At 36.5% G+C, this 13,201-nt stretch overlaps 1 long non-coding RNA gene across 2 annotated transcripts in view; it reads right to left on the reverse strand.

Moving 5' to 3' along the window:
• Positions 1 to 11,653, reverse strand: part of LOC136007063 (uncharacterized) — a 45,241-nt gene extending 33,588 nt beyond the window's left edge. For both annotated transcript variants that reach the window (XR_010609449.1, XR_010609454.1), the window contains exons 1-3: positions 11,243 to 11,653; positions 10,952 to 11,111; positions 8,663 to 8,786 (exon numbers count right to left, since the gene is read on the reverse strand). This is a non-coding gene — a long non-coding RNA (uncharacterized LOC136007063). The remainder of the gene's footprint in view (positions 1 to 8,662; positions 8,787 to 10,951; positions 11,112 to 11,242) is intronic.
• Positions 11,654 to 13,201: the final 1,548 nt, after the last annotated feature.

The following is a 13,201-nucleotide window of genomic DNA, read 5'->3' on the forward strand; positions in this document are numbered from 1 at the left end:
CCTGACTTCTGCCCCTGGTTAGATGATATAGTCTGCAATAAAGAATATGGTAGCTGAATGCACAGATAAACGTGGTGTATAGGAAAAGAGGCAGCATGACCAAATTAACAGATAGATGGAAATCCCACCTTACTGATCTGATGGAATTCTTTAAAAGTATCACAGAATGTGGACAAAGAGGAACCAGGCACGCAGTATATTTGGGTTTTGAAAAAGTCTTTGACAAGGTTATTTGCCAAACATTATTAAAGACATTAAAGTGTCAAAATGCTGGAATATCTGTGAAGTTAATAAAACAAGGTACATAAAGTTTGGCATGATCAGAAGAGCTAAAATTAGGCATTTGACTAAGTGGATTACAAGGCTGAATTAAGCACCTGTGCTACTTCTGCAGTAATGTGGAGAATTAGGCTCAAGAACTCACATCTTCCAACAGAAAAAAAGAATAAGAAAACTTCCTGCTATAGAATGGGAGTGAAGGTTGTCATGTGAAAGAGGAGAGACAAGGGATTTGTCCTTTTTCTTTCAAGTGTACATGTATTTAGCAGAACACATTCAGATTAAAATATTGGAGAAACATTGGAGAGAGGAATATCTTCTAATATAATGAGCTTTCACAAAATTAACTTTCAACAGGCACTCAAGAATAACACTTTAGGGAAAATAAAAATACATGGTTTTGCAAGTTTCCTTACATGCATACGAATAATCTAGCATCTGAAAGGCTAAAGAACAGAAAAAGGATCTAACTAAACTATTTTTCTACTTTTTGCATTAGTAATAGTACCATATATTGTATAAAGGACAAGAGCAAGTTTATATTGAGATTACGGGACTTTTTTTTTTTTAACCAGTATGATTGTTTATATATATGAAATTATAAGTAAAAAAAGCCTAAAAAAGTTTAAAAGTCAAACTGTCATAAGCTACAGCTGGTCTGGACATTCACTCTAGGGTACCTGCGGTCTGCTTTTCAGAACACTTACTGACTAATGTACTTTATGTCAGCCGGATTTAAATGTGTTTGATATATTTGTAAATCAGAGCCTAAGTGTCTTAGCTGCAGGAGTCAGAAAAATAAGAATGTGCAGAAATTTAAAACTGAGTCCAGAAACATGCTTGAACTTCATGTCAGAGACGGGGATAGAATACATCTCTCCCTGGCAGCCAACAGCTTCAATTCCTGCCCCCCCCCCCAATATTCTCTGTTTAACCCACTATCTACCATATAAATTTTCATAATAATTGACCTGTAAATCCTGCAGGAAAAAAAATTTTTCTTCAGTTCTATCAACTGTTTCATTCAGTATAAAATTCACATTTGAAAGACCCCACTAATGGTTTTAAAGGTCTTATCAGAGATAATGAAATCAAAATTATTCCTAGAGACTTACTGACTTTGCAGACATACTCAAATGAGGAATACCTTTGACTGCTTGTATGACTAAAGCTCAGAAATAGGCTTCACAAGTATGTCTGTGAAAATAAGCCGAGAAGAATAAATGGAATTCAAGAACTCACAAACAATGGTTCACAAAGCTTATGTGTCAATCCATTCCTTTGTACTCTTTAACCTCCAACTAGTTCTCTTGCCAAGACAAGTTTGCCATAGTAGGTGCTAGATCTAAGGAATTTAAGCCATAGTGTGCCGCTTGGTTTCAGGATCCAGTTCGGTCCCCCTTCTCCAGCAGAAGAACAGGTGTAGTCTGTGTTTGTATAGGATTTGAAAACCTTTTAAATAAGTATGTTGAAAATGGGATTGTAATTTTACAAGGCACCCAAAGGTAAAACCTGACCAAATGTGTCGTGGACAAAGTGGAACGGCAAGTACTTTTTCTTGAGGCACTATGAAACATATCTAGAAGTAATTTATAAGTCAAAAGTAACAAGAGCTATACTTTCTGAGTGTCTGAAAGTGCAGGAAAGGCCTGGCTCTTAATGAGATGTATAGTGCATACACTAAAAAGAGATAGTTGAAACTAGTCTGAGAAAAGCCAACTTGCTTAAACCACAGAGATCCCAAATTCCATGCTATTATCAGGAAACGTGACATCTACCATGTTTTTGTTGCAAGTGGGGTGAAACTGCCAGGGTCATTGAAATAATGTGTGACACTGAGCTCCTGTCCAAAAACTTTAATGATCCATAGCAAAACTGTCTTTAGAGGAATGATATTGCATTTGCCTTTAAAAGTCCTCTTCATCCTGCATTGTGTGATATTTTTAAATACCACTATGACCTTAATGTCCTGTTCCTGTTCATTGCTGCTTAGTAGACTGATGCAAGCAAGCTTCGTAAATCAGGCATTTTTTTATAACTCAAACATTGAGTTAAAAAGGTGGCTAGGAAGTGTGTACAAATCATGACAGTATAGTCTAGGTTCATCAGCTTCTCCTCATCTTACGCGCTTGAATAATTATTTAACACAAGCATAAAAAAATTCAATAAATTATTGTTAAGACACATATAATCACCACTGTCAGTCATAAAACAAATTATATAAAACAGTTAAAAACCTTAAGAAATAATTACTTGAGAGTTGATTGGCTGAATCTGTTATGACTAAAAGATAATCTGACCTTTCTCATGTTACCTTTGAGTAATCAAACAACAGAGTAAGATTATGCTGTCATCTCACTCTAGGGTATTGTGGCCATGTAAGTGACAAATGTTCCATGCAGCACTTGCATGCAGCACCTGACATTTTCTCAGCACCAATAGTTGTCTACCATTTTTCTTTTATGCTTTAACAGCTGTTTAAATGTGCCAGGACTAAACATGTTTGCCCTCAGTGATCATTTCTCTGAACTGATGGATGTAAAACATATACAACACACTGACACTTGAAATTTTTCAGATTTCCTAAAGCAACAAAGCTGTTAAAGGTAGGGCAAAGTTGATTAAGTGCGGAAGCATTAAACTTTTAGTGATGTCTCATTGATACCCTGCATAATTGTTGCTATATTCAGTGGCTGTCTCCGTAAGTGCTCCTTCATTATTCAACAGGCCAAGGCACTTTGTGAATGCCATCAAAATCAATTACAGTTTGGCTACTCTGGGGGGCCAATGAGGCAAAGAATTAACCTCCAACTAATTTCCAAAGTCATTTACTCAGTGATAGCACATTTACTTCCACAGGCACTATATGTTATGAAGCATTTACAAAAATAAAGTATGAAATAAGGCATGGTAAAAATCATTTGAACAATGATGGGAGACTGCTGGGCAATTTTAATACATGAATGGTCCAAAAAAATGATGCAGATTGAAGATTTTAGGGCAAGAGGTTATACATGAGAATTAATCTGCCAGATACATTTTCATTCAACCTTTAAAAATTGGCACACTGGTTGGCTTAGCTGAAAACATTCATAATTACTACTTACAAGACATGGTGATCCAGCTATCTAATTGAATCCATTACTGTTAAATATTATGACTGAAAAAATTAAAGTTATAGTATGGAAGGAGGGAGACTGGGAATTGTATGGTCTGCAGCCATACTACAGGCATAGCAAGTGTATATATAAATAAATAGAGAGAGACTTGGTTTAATGGGCTATTCTTTCTAAACCAGCAGGACAAAGGACAGAGTAATAATTATGGTCCAGCTGAGCTTAATTGAATCTTCATACTTTCGACTATGTGAAGGATGTGACCCAGAAAACAGAAAGGTCTTAAAAAAGTATAGCAAAAAGCTCTGATTTCAGTTTTAGCAGAAGACTTAAGTAACTGGAATCTTTTAAGGAAAAAGCCACCAAAAAAAAAAAAAAATCATTATTGAATAGAAAAGCTTTGCAGAAATTAAAACTGGATTATTTATGCTTTGCTTTGCACGGATGTGACAGAGGTTTTGATAGTGCTTCCACAAAGAACTGCATATCCTTATGGCTTCCAGAGGCATTAGAAGGAGGTGGCATGCACTTTATATGGTTTGTAAAGTTTGTAAGCCATTCTTTTGGTGCCCCGAAAGAATGAGAGTTTTTAGTAGCAGATTCAACTAGGAGATAATCAACTTTCATTTTCATTGCACTCAAAGGTGAAGGCACTCACTTCTGACATTGATGAACATAAATTCAGTACTCCAAGAAAATAAACTATAGGTGTTGGAAATGTGTTACTTTGGCTTTAAATCACGTGGTCCAGATTCACAGAAGCATTTGGTGTGATTATAGTAGGACATGGTATAATTCACAGATGGATATACTTTATCCTCTAAATAACTTATATTTATATATTATATAGGTATACAATCATATTTGGCAACACTATATATATAAATTTTCATCAAAAGGAGAACATGGAGTCAGAGAAGGAGAAAGACTGTATAATTCCTTAATAAGGGCAGTCAGCTCTGAAAAGAGTTCTTGCTTCTAGGCCTGTTAAGGCATTTCGTATTAAAACTTTTTTGAACAGCATTCATGAATAAGGCAATGGCTGCTCCCTGCCAGATGAGTGCCCTCATCACTCATGTGCAGACTCAGTTTTTTCTTTGTCTCTGTGAAGCTTGAATGTTTAGCTTCATCCTTCAAATGAGGATGGATGTTATCGTTGTTTCTAGCATAGTAGATTAGAAATGTTTTTCCTTTCCTTCCTCCCTCCCTCCCTCCCTCCCTTCCTCCCTTCCTTCCTTCCTTCCTTCCCTTTCTCTCCTCCTTTCTTTCTCTCACCCTTTATTTCTTTCCTTTCTCCCTTCCTTTCTTTTCTTTCATTTCTTTCTTGGAATTGGGTTTTATATACTTCAAAGTCTTTCCCTAAGTGGATGACTTATATATATAGACCCAGGAGAGGCTTTATGTTACAATCCCACTCTCAGAGACCTTTGTAAACCTGTGAGAAGCAGACCCATAGAAACGTGTCTCTTTGTTAGCTGTCTTCTTACTCTGCTTGCTTGTGTCTGTGAATCCCATTTCTACATGTCCAGATCTCTCTTTGAATAACATCAGGATCTCGTGAGCACACCTTCTAATGAAAAGCTAATTCTCATCCTAGAGATGGCTGACTAAAAGTTATCTTAGCATACAACCAACGTTACCACACTTCAGTGCTTTTGTGAAACCGAACCTGTGCCACTGCGTCCTAAAAATTGAGAAATTTTATTTGTATTTCTGCTGGAAGTCAGTAAGTGAAAAAATATCACATGCAGCTGTACAAAATGTTTCTGGGAAAAACAAAAAATCTTGTGAATTAATGCGGTATATTTCCTTAAAGCGTGCCAAAAAGTATCACTGCTCTTTTTCCTGAAGGCAGCATGGAGGCTTGTTAATTGAACTCCATCTATTTAGTTTATCTAAGAGAAGGTTAAAAGGTGACTTTATTATGCTATTTAAGTAACTGTAGAGGAAAGACATTTCTGATCGTAGATGCCTTTTTAATCTGATAGGGAAAGGTGTAATGAGTTCCAATAGTTAGTAGATGAGGCTAGACAAATTTGAACTAGGAATAAAGCAGAAACTTTAATAATGAAAGTAATTAATCACTGGAAAAACTCAGCAAGGGATGAAGTGGGTTCTTCATCATTTAAATAACTAAGACTGGATAACTTTCTTAAAAATATGATGTAAATAAACCAGAAATTGTTAATACAGAAATTGCCAATGCAGTTCATTGTGTTGTGCCTTTTAAGAGGTCAGACTAGATCATCACTGTGATATCTTTTATCCTTAAAATACATGAATTAATAGGTTGGGAAAGTAAGAAGTAAAATTCAAGGCTCCCTACTTAACTGCAATTGCCAATTCAGTAAGTAATTTACCAACTGCTTCTTCCAAGTAACCTGGTTTGCTGACTGAGTCTGATTTTCCTTGATAGCCTTTCAATAGCTGCTGCCTCACTACCAGGCAGATTAAAAGCTGTAGACTCCTTTCTGCATATCTATTACTTCAGACCTCTTACTTCATATACTCAGCATTTGCATGATCTGGAGACAGTAGCTAGGACAGAAACTATTGCTCAAACTCTAAAGATGGTTATCTAACAGAACAGGAGGGTTTTGGATGCACAGGTGTAAAGGTACTGAACCTTGTCCGTTCACAGGCTTTAGGAAATATTTTGACAGGTACTTACAACCTCTGAATATTTCAATTCAGGTTAAAATATTCAGTATTACATTGTTTTTAAATTTAGGCTGAAATATCTGGCAGCTCCATTTTTTTTTTTACATGACTCTTAATGAAGACAAAATATACAGGGAACAATGACAATCCATGGGTGGGTTAGAACAAAAGCAGAGACTACCTTATTAGTACATCTCAAAAAATTAAGAGAATAGTTTATCAGTACATCTTCTTCATTTAGACTGTCTATAGGGAGGCTGAAAATATCCTGAGCTCTGCAGAAGACGTAGCCGTTGCTGTATTAACCAGAAGGGGATATTACTGACAAGATACATTAATATTAGGTGGTGTAATATAGCTCCTAGAAATAACCATTTCTTATTTCATTAGTCCAGAAAAAGCCAGATGAATTCTTCCAGCCACTTTTCAAACCTGATAAAAAGGTCATATTTTAAATATGTTAATCCTTTCCCATTTGCAAATACTGAGACTGAGGATTTATGTGAAGAGAGATATAAGGGGATAGAGGACAGAGGAACAAAGAAAAACCATACAGTTGTAAAAAGACAGCAATTTCTACATTAGCAATGTGTATAATATAAGATCTGACTGGGTGATCTTATAAAGGTCTAACCTTAATTGTCCCTATAGTTGTCAATAGCTATTAAAGCTGTCCATTCTAGGATACCCATTTCTTTCTCTTCCTCTTTTTTTTTTTTTAGTGCTTAAATTAGTTTTCTGAGCTGAGCCATCCAATCTACCCTTAGAGCTGTGCCTTTTCAGGAGCAAGAAGAGATGAAAATCACACATATGCATCTCTGGCATTTCAAGTCTCTTCACCAGTGCTGCACTTGCTTGTTCATACATCCCATCACCTGCCTCCACACCATTCATCCCTGCTCATTGCCTTCTTGCTGCTGGCACTCATAGAAAGAGATGAGCACTACATAAAATGCACAATAGGGAATGAATGGGCTGCTCAGAACAACAGACAAAATACTTTATCACCCACAGGTTCAACACTTAACCACCATTTAACACAGAGCTAGAGGCTATAGTGTTGCTGAAATACCCATGAGGCCTTGAGTTTTCTCCATATTTCACCAGCACATGGTAGTCAGTCTGGTCCATTGCGGCATCTGGTCACTTGGGGTTCTCATGCTGCTCAGAGCTAATCTCATTATTCTTCATGAGCATAGGTTGCTTGAGAGTTTGTCTGGGCTGCAGGGCTTAGACTCAAATATGTTATTTCTTTAGAAGGGCCAAAGAATTGTAGAACTGTGCCTTTTAGTTCACCGTGGAACAGTTTTACAGTGTCTTTGGGCAAGGAGGATTTTTTTAAATAAGGTGCCCTACTGCTGCAAGAAAAATAATGACATTCTTAATGCCTGCACAGCAACAATGCAATTTACTGCTAAACTGTGATTTCACTTGCTCTGTAGTATTGTCATATCCACATGATTATACTTCCCATGTATTTATAGTCTAGCTTTTTACTTTGCTGACAAGCAGGCAGCTTTTGTGGTTCTTGATAGGGAAATAATAAGGATGTAAAATAGATTTCATTCCTTCTTGTGAATCATCTATACCACAATAATTTATTAAAATCTAGTTAAAGAAGAAATCATTAGTAGTAGCACACACTTACAGCCTGGACTTTCTCAAGTTCCAAGATGGGTGATGTGACTGATTATATGACAAACAAATACATGTATTCTGTTTTTCATTTTTACAAAGTTTGTTTTATATGGAGTGTGTGTGCATGAGTAAAACACAAACCCCCACAGAATCACACAAGGCTGCTTCAGCAGATGAAGTCTCTAGTATAACAAACCACAGAGACATCAATTTGATTACGTGAAAACTCCCTGCTGCATTTTGTAACTCTAATTTGAAGGATACCAGGACCTGCAGCCTGGCATTTATGTCATCAAACTATTTTCTACAGCTGGGAAGCCTTTCTTGGACTGAGGATGTGCATCAAACAAGTAGACAGCCCTGGGTGCCTTGAATATAGTCACTGATGATGATGAGTTTCCTCTGCAACAGAGCTTTTGAGTGGACTGATTGGGAGTAATCCTTTATACTAGATAACCTGAGAAATAACATTTTTTGCCTTAGGAACTAAAGGTAAGTATTTTGCACCTAAAATTTCAAGAGCTTTTTTCCAACAATCCTTGAGTACTGTTAAAATAATTTTTTTTTTTTTCTGCCAGATGAATTGATTTATCCATTTTTCCCATCCTTTTGTCAGATTTATAATAACAGGAGCCAAGAACAGGATTAATATCTATTTTCCTTTCAATATTATTCTAGTTTCTTCATTTCCAATTGAAAACAATTGGAATTGTCAAAGTTCAATTTGTGATTTGGCCAAGGCACCACATAGTGATATTTTTAAACTCTGATAAATGCAATAATAGCTTTCACTGAATAAGGGGAAATAACAGGACATTAAAATATTTATACGAATAAAAGAAAAAACATGTTATGGAAAACAAGTAAAAGCTCAGAATACTTGTATTATAAAAAAGCAGTAACTTCTAGATGAGTATGGTTGTTTAAGTAAAGGTATGAAAATAAGCTTAAAATGTTCAGATTCTCACCTGATAATTTTCTTTTTGATTTTTAAGACAATCTCTCAAGTGTCGGTGTAATTTGCTTATCCATCAGAGTATGTCAGGCAGCCAGAAGAGCACTCAATAATATTTCCTGTTTACCAGTCCATCCCTTTGAAAAGTGAAAAGCCAATACACATAACACTAGAAAATTAATAATCCATAGAGTCTGTTTGCTCTGATTTTGCATGTCAGTCTGCAGATCCAAATAGTAAACAAAAATATATTTTTTCTTCTCTACTCTGGATACTGTAACTTTGAAGAATAACAGTCTCTTTTTCTGTCTTTGCATTCACTGCATTTTTAAGGCATTAAGTTTCCTCCTTCAGGATAATTTACTTCACAACAATCTTTTATTCTGAGCAATACAAGATCTTGACGTAATTAGTAACATTTCTAAAGTCATATTCTTTCAAAAACATTATTTATGATGCCTGGGTTTATATTTGAGTTATAGTAATAACACTGCAATACCAATGCATATTTTCTGCTGGATCGTTAAAACTACAGAATGATAATCATTATTGTGCATATTTATTGCAGTAACATGTATAGCACTGGCTTGAAACAAAACTTAATATCCAGTGAACATTAGAAATTTTGCAGAAAGATTTATGTACATGTCTTTTTTTTTAATTAAAGTATTCATTACTTGAAGTAAACACTTATTTTTTTCTTCTAGTTTTTCTATTTACACTTCCTAGCATCATATGATGGTGTAAGAGACTGAACTGAAGGCAGACTCCACTGTCCATTGTCTCAAAGATTGGTATGAGAAGCTGAGATAGAACTCCATCACCCATTGTCTGAGAGATGGGTGGGAGGAGCTGAGATAAGACTCTTCCATCAATTGTCTCAAGGACTGATGTGAGGAATTGCTTCCTATTATCTCAAAGATTCCTACAGACATGTGCAGTCCAAGACCTGGCTGCAAGGCCAGCAAAATTGGTCTACCAGATATGTGCAGTATGTGACATTAAGAACAGAAGTACTACCACAGCACAGTCTAAAAGGGGAAAAGGGTAATCACCGTGGTGGACACCCTCCACTGATGAAGACTATGGATCCTGGGGGACTCCCACCACTGAAGACAATGACTAAGGACCCTCGGGAAACCACTGGATTCATGGTGGTGACTGTCTCTCTCTGTACTGTTGAAGGCTTACTTAATTTGTATATTCTTTCCAATCTATCCTATTGCTATATTTTTAATAATAATTATATTTTTTTAATAATCAACTTTTTAAAAGAAACTGATTAATTATGGTACTTGACCTTGCTTGCATCTTAATTTCACTCTGGGGATCACAAACGAAATATTTCCAACACTGGGGTTTTCTCCAGTTGGACCCTGACAGATGGTCCCTTCAAAGAAGGCATCTTTAAGATCATCTGTTTCCAACCTCCTGACATGGGCAGAGACACCTTCCGCTAAACCAGGCTGCTCAAAGACCCATTCTACCTGGCCTTGAAGAGTTCCAGGGATGGAACAGCCACAGCTTCTTTGAGCAGCCCATTCCAGTGTTTGATCACCCTCACAGTAAAGAACTTCTTATATCTAATCTAAATTCACCCTCTTTCAGTTTAAAGCCATTCCCCCTTGTTTTATCCTTACATACCCTTGTAAAAAGTTTCTCTCCAGCTTTCTTTTAGGCCCCCTTTAGATACTGCTGCTCTAAGTTCTTCCTGGAGCCTTCTCTTCTCCAGGCTGAACAAGCCCAAATCTCTCCACCTGTCTTCACAGGAGAGGTGCTTCAGCTGTCTGACCATCATCATGTCTCTCCTCTGGACTCACTCAAGCAGGTCCACATCCTTCTTGTGCTGGGGGCCTCAGAGCTGAATGCGGTACACCAGGTGGGGTCTCATGAGAGCAGAGGGGCAGGATCACCTCCTTCGACCTGCTGGTCATGCTCCTTTTGATGCAGCCCAGGATATGGTTGGCTTTCTGGGCTGCGAGAGCACACTGCCAGCTCATGTTGAGCTTTCTGTCAACCAGCACTCCCAAATCCTTCACCTCTAGCTTACTCTCAGTCCAGTCTGCACCCAGCCTGGGTGCAGTAGTCCCAGCTTGGGACTACGAAATTATTAATGTTTCATATACAGATGAAAAAAAACTTCCTTTTTACATTATCACTGTTTATTTAAGAAGAGGTGTTACTCTAACACCCTTCTAAAAAGTTCATTGAACATCTAGAAATGTGTAGTCAGCTGATTGTTTACAACATTGCAGTTATTTCACAGTGAAAATGCTCTTAATGAAGAAGTGATCCTACAGACCTTGACCAAGGCACTTCAGTTTTCAGTTTCATTTCTGTGAAGTATTTTTAGTAGCTCTTCTTTTCCTTAGTCTGTTGGAGCTCTTTGTACATCCACAGCATTTATTGCTATCATTATCAACATGAGCAGGGCTTGGGTTTGACTGAGGTCTTAGAGGGTTCTGCAGTAAATGAACAATAAAGATAAATAGTTGTTCAATTGTTAAATGCATCCTGAGATGAATCCAGGACATCATTAAGGAAAATTATTGCTTCTACTCATAGATTTCTATGCTCTTTGTATTTTCCCCACCTTTTGAATTCTCCATTAGTCATGGTCAGCAGATGAAAACACCTCCATGGAGTGCTATATATACTCCACAGATCCTCAGCCATCCTCATGAGACTGTGACAAAATAGCCACCTCACAGATGAAAGGAAGCCTAGTGAATGCATTAGAAGAAAAGGAAAGTGATAGGAAGAGAAAAAACTGTTCATGTAGATGAAAATAGCTGTTGGATGGGGAAGGTTATCCCAAGGCAAGGCAGGAGAGAGGCTTAAAGGAATTTCCCTGGGAAGATTCTGACACTGGTTCTTCACTTTTGTGATTCATCCACTAAAGGCTTATGTCTTGGAGATAGGTAAGTGCACACTGCTCTGAATTGTGGAGGATGAACAAGCATTTGTTGCAGACTAGGGTTAAACCTTTCATTTGGTTCTAAGAAATTTCTGATTTCAGCTGGTTTAGAGGCAGGCTATCATACCAGCGAACACTGAATTAAAGACATGATTCCTATTTACATCATGCTCCCTCTGGGCACTGGCTTGATAATTTACCTCACTGTCAAATTTTGTTCATGCACTCAATTCCCAAAATATATAATACTTTCCCTTGAATAATGATAACATTGTCTGAATATAAACTGGCTGCTTTAGCTAGAAGTTATCATTACCTTAAATGGGGCCAGATGCATTCTTCATGAAAGATTACAGAGAAATGTTAATTTGCATTTTTTGCACCTTGTATTATCAAATTGTTTGAATTTCACTTTATTCATTTATGTGGCAAAACACCATGTACTATAACTATCACCTAAGCAGATGTAAATTTTTTTGTGATTAAGTAAATTCTAGATATTTATAAGGCACAATTTTGTATTTGTGCTTGTGTTTTAGCAGGTGGTACAACTGCTGATGGAGAAAAATAAATATAAAGGTTCAAGATCTATTCTAGTGATTTTTTTTTTGAAAGCCTTAAAGCCAACAGAAAATCAGTTAAAAGGAAATGTTTATCTCTTCCTATAGAAGTGCAAGTTTAACTGACAATTTTGAATAGCTTCTGTAAAGTGTTATTATAAGTCATAATCAAAAAAATATGTTTTTTTTTATTTAACCTTCCAGGTACTACAATTCTTAATTGCAAAGTGTTCAAATTTGTAGCTACTCAAAACTATTGTGCCTTATGAAACCATACAATTTTATATAAAATGCTTCTTTAAAAGTAGAATGAAAGCCCTTTAAGTAGCATTCTGGTATTCTGAGAAAGATTTTTGAGTGCCTTAAATGTACTCACACTGTACGTTTAAAGCAGTGACAGATTATAAAAGTTTGTTGCTTCCTGGAGATACTGTATCAGGTTCTGCAGTTCAGTCAAAAAATTATTCAGAATAGAGATAAGAAAAAGTCCAAGCACCAAGAATTTTTAGTGTTTTCCAGAGCATTAAGGAAGAAGGAATAAATTAAAAGATAAGTAAATGCTAATCCAAGCAAAAAAAGCCCAAATTACTTGAAATTACTCAGAGCAATCTTCGCTTCAGCACATAAGTAATGTGCCGTCAAAATCTGAGGATTTTTCTTAATTGTCTGATGTAGAAGAAATATCTTCACCTTCATGCATCGTTTCTGCAATAGGGACCTACAAAATCAGTGGATACATTAACAAATTACCTTAATATTTTCATTTTTTTCTAGTCTATTTTAATGTACCACAAGACAGTATGTGTAATTCTGAAGGCGTAGATATATCAATTATGTCTTCATGGCACATATCCACTCTTAATTTACTATGTAGAAAGTGCATACTGCTGAGGTGTGTGTGGGAAGTTGAGCTATAGTGTAATCCTTTCTAGTCTGGAGAGCCCTCTACTTCTGGAAAATAAGGAAGCCATCGAAACATCTGGATAAATTGAGTGCTGAGCTGGAACATCAAGGAAGCAAGAAAAGTTAAGAACATGTGTATACCCTTCTGACACTGTGCAGACAATCATACATG

This window comes from Lathamus discolor, chromosome 1 (genome assembly GCF_037157495.1).
Source record: "Lathamus discolor isolate bLatDis1 chromosome 1, bLatDis1.hap1, whole genome shotgun sequence".
Lineage (NCBI taxonomy): Eukaryota > Metazoa > Chordata > Aves > Psittaciformes > Psittacidae > Lathamus > Lathamus discolor.